Genomic DNA, 13543 nt, shown 5'->3' on the forward strand with positions numbered 1-13543 from the left:
GTCCTTTGCTCACTAAGCAATCATTCTACTGAGACACCTCATCCCCTTCTTTGACATTTCTATTATCATAAAAGGAGGCTTCAGTTCAAACCAACTTCACTAGCTCACTCATAAGAGAAGGGAATCACAGAAATGTAGTATGACTTCCCAAAATAGGTCCGAAAAGATAAAGTAGATTTCCGCTAGGAGACTTATGGGGAAGTTGTTTGTGGACTCCCTTGCAGCTAAACTAACTTGACCAGATGTCACTAAACTGACATCAGTAGCCCTCAGGAACTGAGAAGGTGTAAGGGAGGCAGTGTATGCAGGCATTAACATGTACCTCTCCCTGGGAAAGTATGAATGGAGATGGTGTTTCCCCAAATACAGTGAGAGATCCCACAGAGCATTGCATGTGGCTTGAAATCTGGAGTCTTAGGCTTTGGACTACCTTTTGTGATTGCTCCCTTTTGTTTGAAGTGTTTGAGTCTTTGTTTTTCCTGTGTGTGGAGATTTTGAGATGGGGTTTCTCTGTGTAGCCCTGGTTGTCTTGGAAAGTTCTGTGGACCAGGCTGACCTTGAACTCACAGACATTCACCTGCCTCTGTCTCGAGTGCTGGAATTAAAGGTGTGCATCACCACTGCCCAGCTGAAGTGTTTGATTCTTATCAGAGTTCTTCCGGAAGTTCTTCACCTTTGCAAAACTAAGCTAGTTATGGGAAGACTTGACATGCCAGGTCTCATGGCTGAGGATTGCTTAGGCAAATGGCTTCTTCAAACAACTCCAGATAAGAGGTTTTGGTATGCGGAAATTGACTTGCTATGAGTTGTAAATAGTGTAACAATTATAAAAGGGCTTTTGTGAAGCAAAGGGCAGTCAGCTCACCAGCCAATTCACCCTGCTGCCTTGCTAAGCCCAAATTCATCCTGAAGTGACCCAATTCCTCAGGAACCCATGTAAAACAGAACACCAACACTGGCACCCAGCGTCGTGGGTCTGGGAGAAAGAAGCAATCAGGACACCCAGGACTGGAGGTAAAAAGCAGGCTGTCGCTCACAGGTAAGAGGACACCAGGCTTCTGCAGAGTCGTGGAGAATTTAAACTCCCCATCTCAGGATCAACAAAAAGTACAGTTGCTAAAATGCTTGTCAAAAGGAAAAGCATTAACTACACAATTATTGCAAATACTAAAGATACAAATAGAATGGTTTCTGATAAATCAAGGAAAAAGGCCCTTCCCAGTGGAAAAGGAGAAGTATTTAATCAAGAAAAAAAGGATTTTCAGGTTGAAGAAGGAAAAGTGTTAAATCAAAGCCTACAAATAAAAAGGCCCAAGAAATAAAAAATAAAGGAAAGAAAGAAGCCTCTTCCTGGTAGAGCGAAGAAAAAGACTCTTTCCGATAAAAAAAGAAAAAAAAAATTAATGATGGCTGGAACTCAGAGCTCTCCGACTGCACTCTGCCCGTCATCTCTTTCAGTCAAGGGCCTCCCAGTGCAGAGCAACAGAGACTCCCGAATTCCAGAGAAGACAGGTGGGGCTCCAATGCTGCAGCATGGCGGCCTAGAACACAGCATCTTCTTGTCTGTCTGTCTGTTTGTTTGATTTTGGTTTAAATGTTTATTTTTTCCTCACTGGGGTGGGGAGAACTCATTATCAATGGTCCTTTCATGAGAGAAAAATTAAAACAAACCCAATGTCTGGTAAGACAGTTGCAATCAGAGATAAGTACTAAGCCAACTCTGTTTGACTTTCCAGAGGGATTAGTCATTCACTGTATGGAGGGTGTCCTCTTCTCGTGATCACCTGAGTAATGCTTACAGGATTGTCTAACTTTCATAGTAAATGAACTGAGAGCAAAAGTCACAATTTCCAGCTATACCATTGAGTATGCTCTTGTCTGTTTATCATTACTAAGGATTTGGCTCTGCTCTTTAAGTTGCTTTCTGGAAATTCTTGGTTAAATTTTATAAAAATGTAACACCTAAAACAGAGCAGGTTGTTAGCGGGTTAAATACTGCGGCTGCGAAGATGGAATAAAGCGCATAGAAATGTCTTACTGGTAAAGAGCCACAAATTATATTTCCACTAAAAAAAATACAGGTAAATTGTTCCACACTGTTAGTAATTGACAGGCCGCATTAACAGGTCATTGGGATCTATAAAAAGGTCTCTCAATCCAAGACTCCATAAAGTACTCCATGGGGTGTCGCCGAACGTTACCTCTTAAAATCCTACAGATATTTTTACTTTTGAGACAGGGTTTCTCTGTGTAACCCTGGCTGTTCTGGAAGTCACTCTGTATACCAGGCTGGCTTCAGACTCACAGAGATCGCCTGCTTCTGCCTTCTGAGTGCTGAGATTAAAGGTATGTGCCACCAGTGTCCAACCTACAGACTGTTTTTAATTCTTTTATAGATGGTTCTTAAAAAGGACAAAGGACAGTTTACACACAAATTCCACACCCTCAAATCAAAAAGATTGTAGCCACTCCGGGTCATACAGCTCAACAGTCTAAACTTGCTGTAATCAGTCAGCTTTTATTAGATGTTTCTCGGCCATTGCACATTTTAACTGACTCTGCTGTTTATTTAAACTTGGACGATGGTTTATTGGATAGACAAAGTAGAATCAGAGTTTTATGGTCGTAACAGACAGCTTTGAAACCCCGATTAGCATGTCAACGTGCATGTACTTACGGAGAACTCAGCCTCAGTATTGGAGAGTTCAAGCTGCTTTAGAATTAGCAATGGGCAAACATCTGACATTATCTCCACAAATCCCTTGTTATAAAATAGTCACTGGGAGGTAAAGTCCTCTTCCCTTAGGGACAGTAGAAATAATTTTGGGAAGAAGTAGTTTAACATCTCCAGGATTTTTGTACACCTAGGAATTATAGATGAAGATTACAAAGGAGCAATTCAATTTATGTCTTATGTAAAAAAGGACTATACAGAGAGAAGCTGGCGACAGAATTGCTCAGTTGTTACTACTCTCAAATCTTAAAGGCAAAGCAGCTCCAACTGAAAGAGCACCCAGAGGGTGTCTTACACGCGTGGAGACCCTTGCCCAAGAACCAGGTCCGAGCCACTGGATGCAAGAACTAGAGGCAATTTTTATTGTTCACACAGGCCTGTGGGTGCTGCAGTCACATGGAGAACTGAGCGCCCCAGGCTGCGTTTTGGGGTAGCTTATATAGGGTTTGGGGTAGGCAGAAGCAACGTACAGAAGCAGAAGCGTGGTTACAGGGATCTCATTGGCCAGTTTGAATGAGGAGAGGGGTGAATTTGAGGGCAGGTCCCATGGTCCTTGGCCTGGATCAAAGAAACCAGATAACTGACCTGACCCTATCTTAAAGTACATATGGTTGTCTTTGAAGTTTTTGTTCCCATCCCAGGCCAGATGTCTGATCATAAATCTCCTGTCCTGCAGCCCGATAAGGCTGCCCTCGTTCTGACCTCAGGTATCCTGCTTTGCTCAGCATTCCGGTGATTATTTAAACTGAGCTTGTTTGTCTTGAACCTTTGCAAAACGACGTAACTTGCAGCTAAAGCCGAGTTGGGGTCTTTCACAACATGTAGGAAGGAGAGGGTTTGGAAATACTAAGAAGGAAAAAAAAGTATTTTGGCAAACTGTTATTAACCATGAGAGGCCAAAGTTAATTACAAGTAAATGACATTGAGGCTGAAGTTTGACAGACACTGGAGCTATAATCCCAGCTGGCCTTTACAAGACGCCGCCCGCCACTCAGTTTTTGGGTATTGGGACATTGTTTTAGGTGAAACAAAGTATAGAATGGATTAAATGTATAGGACCTGAAGGACACATGGAAATATTAAAGCCTAAGGTGGCTGATAGCCATGAGTTTATGGGGAAAAGATTTGTTACAACAGTGAGGAGCTCTAATTAACATTCCTGTAATTTCAGAAACAGCACATAAGATGAAGAAAATGGAATATGTCCCTGGTAAAGGTGCTGGAGAGAATTATCAAGAAAAAGCACAGGCTATATAAATTGTCCAGCAGCAGGACAAAGCAGGGATTGGCTATCCATATTTGGAGTAGGGACCACTGCCCAAAGCCCAGCGGCTCTGCCTTTAAAATGACTAAAAAGCCTGTATGGGTGGAGCACTGGCCCTTAACTGAAGAAAAACTGCAGGCGCTTGAGCACCTAGGAAAAGAACAGTTAGATGCTGATCCACTTCTGGACAGCGTAAGAGTTTGTGTGGCAAAGGGAGGCGGTTGTTCCACAGGCTCAGAAACAACCCAGGATGCTACAGCCCTGTTCCTAGCTGTGCTGTCTGTGGTAGCTGTGCAGGTAGCCAGGTAACAGGGGCCAACTGCACGTATCAGGCCTATATCTCTAACCCTCCAGTTAACATAGGAGTAAGTTGGGTAGATGGATATCCTTGTGATAGTTAATGAATCTTCTTGGCCACCTGGTTTTTATGACAACCAATGATCTGCAAAACCTATGGAGAAGGTTAAGGAAATCATAAATTAAACCGTGGGAGTTCAAGAAATTCCTATTTGTATGGGTAATGAAATTCAAGGTCTAAACATAACTTTTCAAGTGTGATTATCTGTAGTTAATACTACCCAGAATTTCCGTAACAAGCTTCATATGCTTCAAGCACCTGGTTTTAGACGACAGGAGATTAATGCTGCTAGTTCCATAAATGCACCATTCTGTGAGAGGTGAGTTACCAGCAAGGAATCTGGCTGGGAAAATGGGCAGCAATGTAAAATAATGTGAAAAGAAATCTCGAGTGCTAATTGATATCTCCCACAGAGAAGACATCACTGACTGGAGCCCTTTTAGCTCACCTCGAGGAAATTATTCTCGCCCAGAATTAAGATGGCACAGATGTAGCTGAATGGAACTGTAGAAGTTAGTGCTTCTGTTAATGAACCTATCCGGCGGCAAGGAGCTGGAATGGCAAGTCCTCTCCTGCAATTTGGCAATTCGGTTCAGATTAACTTGTGGAAATTGGCAAGTGCCTTTTGCTTTCTTAAAGCACGGGAAGAAACATTTGTATTTTAGACTGGATCAGAGCCGTCCTTTGTGGCGTTTGTACCACTCACTCCCTGACTTGCGACTAAGACAGCCTCTACAAGGGCACCTAATGATTACAGCATCGCGTGTGAGCACTGTGCGCTCCACACCTGTGTTCAGTCTAGCATGTCTTTATAATGTATAAACTTCTGAAAGTTTTTATACATTCTAAAACAAGGCCAGCAATTCGGATACCAGTGAGGTTGTCGAGGCCATGGCCAGGACCCTGTGGTGATCCTGGTGTACAAGCTCTCTGAGAGAATATTAAGAAGAACCCGTTAAATGCTTGGCCTGATTACTGCTGGAGTTATGGGAACTGTTGCATTGATTTCTATTGCCACAATGACGAGACCAGGGCTTCATAAGGAATTCAGACCGCTGAGTTCGTTAGGGACGGCAGAACTTTGGACTCAACAAAATAAAACAGATAGTGAGACAGTCAATGAGATAGCTGATTTGAGACGAGCTGTTATATTGTAGGGAGATCAGTTAGGAAGATGGAGGGAACAGATAAAAATCAGAATGTTGTCGGAAAGTTGCATCCTATTGTATTTAAGGCTCAATAATTACAAGTATGACGGGGGAAATTAAGATGCATTTGATGGGTCACCCTAATTCTTCTCAAAAGACTTATGATTTACAGCAAGAAATTAAGGAAACGCTCTCAAAAAGGTCACCTGATACAACAGGAATGGCTGTCGTAGAAAGCCTTGCAGGTGCGTTAGCCTCCTTCAACCCTGCACAGCACTTTAGTAGATTTCTCGTTTAGGTGATTGCTCTTCTTGTTCTAGCAGCAATCACTTTATTGGCTTTAAAATGCAGCTTGCCTTATTTGCATAAGGCTGTGAAACAAAGCAATAGAGAAAAGGCAGTGTTGACTGGAAGGCTGAACAATCATCCACGGAATTATAGCTTAAACAGAAGTGGGAGGTGTAGCAGGGGATCCCGCAGACTGTCTGGCTTGAATTCCGTAGTGTTAGCACCTGAGCTTTGAACTGCCTTTCACGATTGTTCCCTTTTGCTTGAAGTGCTTGATTCCAGAGCCTTTGCTAAACTTAGGTAGGAGAGGACAAGGAAAATGAAGAAGTTTCACGGCTGAGGATTGCTTGGGCAAATGGTTCCTTCAAACAACTCCAGGTAGAAGGTTTTGGTATGTGGAAACTTACTTGCTAAGAGAAGTACATTGTGTAACAATTTAAAAAAAAGAGAAGGTTCTTGTGAAGCAATGGACAGTCAGTTCACCAGAAGCTGATTCACCTTGCTGCTTTGCTAAGCCCAAATTCATCCTGGAGTGACCCTAATGCTTCCACAGACTCACGCAAAACAGAACAGCGACACCCACGCCAGCAATGCAAGCCCTGGCAGTAGAAATGTCTCTAGATCAGCTAGGTCTGGTAGCAAATGCCTATAATCACAGCACATGGAAAACCGGGGAAGGAGGATTACCATGAACTGGAGGCCAGCCTGGGCTGCATAGCAAGACCCTCTCTCAAATGTTCCCTTTTAGGTGCCAAGGGGGAAAATGAGACAAAAACATAAAAATAAAAAAGGTTGCATCTTATTGGAGATGAATTTATTTAAATTGTCTTAATTAATTAAAATGGTCTCAGAGTAATCACCAACAAAGTCAACACCAGGAGGGATTAGCAGGCTCAGGAGACAAGTAGAGAAAAAACAGCCTTCACGGGACAGAGACAAGAGGATCGCTCTGAGTTCTAGGCCAGTCCACTCTACATAGCAAGTTCCAGGCCATTCAGGGCTACATAGTGAGGCCCTGTCTCACACAAAATGAAAAATAGAATCTCTCTCTCTCCCTCTTTTTTTCTTGGGCTTTTTGAGGGGGTAGATGGTTTTAGAAAGGATCTCAGGTGGCCTTGAACTCACATTCTGGCACTGAACTCCCAATCCTCCTGCCTCTACCTCCCAGACGCTGCAGCCGCATGCATGCATCCTACACTTAAATACTCTCCCTTTTCTTCCTTTGTGCTGCTGAAGATGCAGCCCAGAGCCTGCCTGTGAGTGGCAAGTACTTTACCATTGGGTTACATTTGCAGTCTTCCAGAGGAGTTTACCATGAACTGTCAGGAAATGTCTTCACAGCACTGCACAGCCCCGTGAGGTTCTGTCGCTGGGTCTCCATGAGGGTCCTTGGGAGTATTTGGTTGGAGTCTCCGGAGCACTAGGACAGGGATGAGTACAGGGAGTTGATTCTGTTTGGAGTCTCCACTTCAATATTCCACTCCCAGAACACATCTCACCCCTGGGCTCTGCAATCTGGTGGGCAGGACAAGCATAGGACAGTGTGAGGGACAGTACCCCTTTCAAGAGGACCCCTGGGCTGCTCACTCTCTCTCTGTCTGCCTTCCAGGGACTTCCTTTAACACAGTGCCTGATTCTCCTCCATTGACATTCTTCTCAGCTAGAGGTGGTGGTGTGGTGTGTACACTCCTATAATCCCAGTACTCGTGAGGCAGAGGCAGATGGATCTATGAGTCTGAGGCCATCATGGTCAACAGAGTGAGTCCCAGGACATTCAGGGATACACAAAGAAACTCCAAGTTGGAAAAAGAAAGAAAGAAAGGGGGGGAGGGAGGGAAGAAGGGAGGAAGGAAGGAAGGAAGGAAGGAAGGAAGGTTCTTCTACAAGTGAAGAATTGGACCTAAAGAGTCATGGGTTGGGCCAGGCGAGGATGGTGCACACCTTTAATCCCAGCACTTGGGAAGCAGAGGCAGGCAGATCTTTGTGAGTTCGAGGACAACCAGGTCTATAAGAGCTAGTTCCAGGAGAGGCTCCAAAGCTACAGAGAAACAAAACAAAACAAAACAGAAAAACAAAACAGAAAAACAAAACAAAACAAACAAACAAAAAAGATTCATGGGGTTGGGTTTCAATTTTCTCTACTTTTTTATCTGGGTGGAAGGTAGTTGGAGACTGGAACACCCCAACCTATATCTCATCTTACCCATCTGCAAACTGGGTAGGAAGATGAGAATTTGGGGAGGAGCTAGAGACTTAAAGGATCAAAGCAAAACACCTGCACCTGGACTCCGAGCTGGGGACGGAGAAGGTCAGGGTAGAGCCCTCGGGAGAGAGGTGCTTAGAGACACTGGCCCAGTTAATGGCTGCGTAGTTTGATTTGGGGGAAATTTCCAGCTCAGCCCCTGTATGTTAATGCTTCAGTGGGCTACTCTCTGTGTGTCCTGGTGGCTTCCAGGATGCTGTCTGGACATCCAGAGGTCTCAGCAGGGCCTCCTTCATTTCACCCTCCATCAGAAGTGCCAGCATCCCAGAACCCAGCCCTGGGACAAAGCAGGCACAAAGCAGCTCCGAGGAGCCCCAGTTTTAGATTGAGATCTTACGGCTGGGACCAATGACAGAGGTGGATCTGCTTTGGCGAAGTGAAGCGGCCTGGGCCTCTGGGCTGAAGGCCTGAGATGAGAAGGTAAAAGTTGTAGCTTGCTGGGCTGGGCTTGATCCAGCCAGTCTCTAGGAAACCCAACAGAGTCATCTGCAAAGCAGGAATCAGGGTGTCCTGGAGGGGAGGGCAGGGCAAGCCTCTCCAGTCTTGATGTTAAAGATTGCCCCTGTTCCACAAGCCTGGGAGAGGGGAGGGCAGCCGCACCCCATTGAGTGTGGGGTAGGGCAGGAGGAGACTTGCCCGGCCTTGACAGCTTTGCCTCAGGGTCGGGGTCTGTGCCAGGTGTGGGTGGTGGTTGGAAGGTTTGGGCTGAGTCACCAAACTTGGCCCCACCTGCCTTTACTTAAGGTCGCCCCCCCCCCCCCCGCGGCCGGTCCCTCCCCCCACCAGCTCCCTGTCACGCTGTTGCTGTCGGTCTGTGCTCTGGGGCTGAGCTGAGTAGTCTAGATCAGGGTAGGATCACATGAGGAGGTTGGGCTTGGCTGAGGTCTCTCATCAAAATAGAAAGCGGGCATCAGAAGAGCTGGGCATAGCCTATCTCTCTGGTGTCACTGGCTGGTCCTGATGGCCACCTCCCTGCCGGCTTCTCTGTCTTGTAACTTTTTTTTTTTTTAATACTGTAGCCATTTTCAGGGACCTTAAGGACTTCAGCTGTCCTTAAGGCTCGTAACATGGCATCACTATTGCCCGCCTTGTCTAAATGTCTTGTAACTTTTTAATCTCTGTCCTACATGCCTCTTCTTCTCCGTGTCTCTCTTTTCTTTATGCTGTCCTGTCCCTGGAGTTCCTAGCTGCGACTGATCCACCTCTCGTTCTTTGTCTCCCTGCTTCTCATGCCCTGCCCCACCCAAATCTTACAGACCATCCCCCGTAAGACCTCGGTTCAAAGTTATCTGGGTGATCAACAGGATGAGAATTAAGGTACTATCCCTAACCAGCCTGGCAGGTAATGTTCCAGATCCCAGAGGAGAGGATACAGTGTCTGTGGAATCATCAGAGCCCCATTTTTGTAACCAGACATGGTGTCCCTGGGGTTGCCTCTGACAATTGGTGTCTTCAGCTCCCTATTTCCAACTGAATTTTGTTGTATTCACTGATGTTCCCTCTGACTTCATGAGGAGTCCCCAAGTCTCTCTGGGAATTCGGGGTTCTAAGGCAACCTTTGACTCTCTGGTCAATCCTCAGAACTCCATTGCCAAGCCTCCAGGCATCTGGGAATCTGCAGGAGCTCTGAAGTCAGCCTTGTCACCTAGAGTTTCCTGATACTGTGTGGGAGTGTGTATACCCTGGAAAGACTGCGTTTCCTGGTATTGTCCCAGGTCATCTTGAGACTAGAGATCCTCTAGGCCTCCAGGGCCATCATACCAGGATACCTGGGTCACACCACACTCTGGAAATGAAAGGATCCTTGTATTATATAACTTTTCCAGGGGGAATAGTGGAAAATTTTCTATTCATTCCAGAAAGTGCACTGACAACAGACCAAAGAAACATTTCTGCAAAATTCCAACTTAGTAAATGGATAACTTACAGAGGAATATGGGTGAAGAGTTACTTATTGTATCACAGATTACTCAAAGGCAGCTCCATCACCAAAAAGCACACCCCGTTAAAAATGAAATATGCAGACTATTCTCCCCAGCAACTATTACAGCTTATATTACTTTGAGAGGAACTCTGTGAGTTCTGTAAGTTTTAGAAACTCCCTGAGACTTGGAAGTTGTTAACTCTTGAGCCTTATCAGTTTTGAACTTCCTGAATCTTAAGGAGCCCCCCTCCAAAATGGAATGTTTCAATTCCAAGAAAATGGATATGTAACAATCCACCCCTTTCTCTGCCAACTCTTCTCCCTCTGGGCCTTGGATGGAGTCATGTGGTTGTCTGATTTTTTTCCCCTTCATTTATGTCTAAGTCTTGGGCTGTTATGCCACAGCAACAGTCAGTCTCAGGATACTGACCAGTTATGAATCTCTGTAGGATACCTCACACTGCAAAAATGGAATTTTCTTCCACGACAAGTCAAGGCTGGCTGATTCAGAGCCACAAGAATAAAGGTTCTGAACAATGAGGTGTTGAGTAGGAGAACCAGGAATGAAATAGAAAGAGCAAGAAATAAGACAAAAGTAGTAGCTGGGACCTAGAGGTCTTGCATAAGCTGATGACCTATGCCAATCAAGTTTATTAAGAAACACAGCAGCCTATATGCTTTTTGCAAGGGGAGAATGGCCAAGGTCAGCAGAGAGCTAAATCAGACGACACTGAAAAAGAGAGCACAGGACGTCTCAAACAGGGCTGCCTTAGGACTGATAACCACAGCCCAAGGGAAAGAGTTCTGTCCTTGGAAGTCACTCTTTAAAGGCCAGGCTCCAGTCCTAGACCAGCCAAGCCAAGTGCACTCCTGGACAAGGACACAAAGCTAAAGTTTCCTTTGTCCTTTCATCAAGGCCTCTGAGGAAGTCTCGGCTTGGTTTGATTTCCCACTGCTGACAGCTACAGTATCTGTGAGTGTAAGCAGAAACGTTTAGAAGTAATTTGACAGACTTATCACATATTTAAACAAAATGATGGTGAATTACACACTGGAGCCTAGACCTCCACAGGTGCAGGCTTCTGCTCTAGCTCACAGTATCAGATGGGAGTTCCTTCCTGTGGAGTGAGCCTTAAACCCAGCTGGAGAGCAGTTGGTTGCACTCCTAACGCTTGTGCCACTATTGTATTTGGGGGCAGCTTGCCTTGCAAGCTGATACTTTAGCATATTGTTGATACTTTAGCACATTGTAGGGCAGGATTGCTGGTGGAAATTCTTTCACAGCAGCCTGAATGATATAATCTAACACTATGAAAACCAGCTAACAACCAAGTGTGGTGGGTGGTGCACACCTTAATCCCAGCATTTGAAAGGCAGTGGGAGATCTCTGTGAGTTCAAGGTCAGCCCAGTCTACAGAGTGAGTTCCAGGATGGCAAAGGGTATTACACAGAGAAACACTATCTTTTTAAAATTTATTTATTATGTATATAGTGTTCTGGGCACCAGATCTCATTATAGATTATAGTGTGGTTGCTGGGAATTGAACTCAGGGCCTCCAGAACAGCAGTCAGTTCTCTTAACCTCTGAGCCATCTCTCCAGCCCGAGAAACCCTGTCTTGAAAAACAAAAAGAAAGAAAGAGAAAGGAAGGAAGGACGGAAGGAGGGAAGGAAGAGAGGGAGGAGGGAGAGAGAGAGAGAGAAAGAGAGAGAGAGAGAGAGAGAGAGAGAGAAAGAGAGAACCAACAAGCAGGGAGAGAGTTTCCAGTTCAGTCCCAGCCTGATTTCTCAATATCCTTCAGACCCAGTGTGTGGTGTCTTCAGCAACAGGAATTTGCCATCTAGTTCTGGCATGTAAGTGACATTAGTATCAATGGTCTTAATGGTTTGTGGGTCTTCTGGGGCCTCTCTGGTGGTTTGAATAAAAATGAGCCCCATGGACTCTTATATTTGAATACTTAGTCACCAGTGAATGGCACTATTTGGAAGGATTTGAAGAATTAAGAAAGTGTGGCTTTGTTGGAGAAAGTGTGTCCCTGGGGGCAGGCTTTGGGGTTTCCGAATGTAGTTCCCAGCTACTAGCCCAGCACTTTCCTGCTTGCGACACGCTTCCCACCGTGCCGAGAACAGATGAAAATTTGAAACTGTAAGCAAGCTTCCAATGAAATGCTTTCTCTCATAATAGTTGCCTTGGTCATGGTATCTCTTTCCAGCAGGAGAGTGACGGAGACCGCCTCATAGGGAGGTAGCTCACCTCCAGTACTGGAATTTTTACCCAGCAACCTCAGGGCTCCTAGAAGTTCCTGCCCAATTCTGCAGGATTAAACCCCTTAATTGTTGTCTCACAACCCCATAGAGTCCTTTTATAAACCTGCAAAACATTCTAGTTCGGCCATGATGATAATGGACTGAGCCTCTGAACTGTAAGAGAGCCACCACAATTAAATGTTTCCTTGATAAGAGTTGTCGTGGTCATGGTGTCTCTTCACAGTAAGAGTAAACTCTAACTAAGACACATAGATACACACACACCACACATACATACTCATAGACACATGCACATGTACATACACATACACATGCACACACACTCATACACACACCTCTATACCAGGTGAGTGTGCCTGTAATTCCAGCACTTGAGAGTGAGGAGGATTGTTGAAACCCCTAAGTATGTCTTGGCTGCTTAGCAAGTTCTAGGCCTGGGCTACATAGATGACCCTGTCTCAAATAAGGAGGAGGAAGACAGGAAGGGAAGAAGGAGTGGAGGGTGGATGAAAATTGAATATAAAGAGGGTTGAGAGAGATGTTAGATGTTTTTCCTTTGTGAGTGAGTGTGTGTGTGTAATTTATTTATGATGTTAGGTGTTGGTGCATGGGAAGAATGACAGCTGGGAGGCGAATGCAGGACCGGATGAGTGAATAGATGGGATAAGCCGCTGGGTGCGTGGAGCTAGGTGGACAGGCTGGGAATGGAGCTAGGTGGACAGGTTGGGAATGAAAGCTTGGCCATTTAGAAAGTTAGAAAGGTGAGTAGGTAGGTATGTGTCTGGATGGATGGGTGGGTAGGTGGATGGGTGGGTGAGTGGGTGGGTAGATGGATGAATGGATGGGTGGGAGGGTGGATGGGTGGATGAGTGGGTGGGTGGGTGGATGGGCGGGTGAGTGGGTGGGTAGATGGGCGGGTGAGTGGGTAGGTAGATGGATGGATGGATGGATGGGTGGGAGGGTGGATCGATGGGTGGATGGGTGGATCGATGGGGGGATGGGTGGGTGAGTGGGTGGGTAGATGGATGGATGGATGGGTGGGAAGGTGGATGGGTGGGTGGATGGGTGAATGGGTGGTTAGGTGGGTGGATGGGCCAGTGAGTGGATGGATGGGCGGGTGATTGGATGGGTGGGTGGATGGGAGGGTAGATGAATCAGTGGGTGGGTGAGTGGGTGGGTGAGTGGGTGGGTGGGTGAGTGGGTAGGTGAGTGGGTGGGCAGGTGAGTGGGTGGATGGATTGGTGGGAGGGTGGTTGGACTTATGGTTTGCCTCATGAATGGAGAGAGAATGATGGGC

The 13543-nt window shown here is 45.7% G+C and overlaps 1 non-coding gene across 1 annotated transcript; it reads right to left on the bottom strand.

Moving 5' to 3' along the window:
* Positions 1-9066: 9066 nt before the first annotated feature.
* On the bottom strand, positions 9067-9180 carry LOC148123365 (small nucleolar RNA SNORA33). The gene has a single exon (XR_015734853.1). It is a non-coding gene; the product is annotated as a small nucleolar RNA SNORA33 (small nucleolar RNA).
* Between the last annotated feature and the right edge of the window lie 4363 nt (positions 9181-13543).

The sequence above is a fragment of the Myodes glareolus genome, chromosome 1, assembly GCF_982192425.1.
Source record: "Myodes glareolus chromosome 1, mMyoGla1.1, whole genome shotgun sequence".
Lineage (NCBI taxonomy): Eukaryota > Metazoa > Chordata > Mammalia > Rodentia > Cricetidae > Myodes > Myodes glareolus.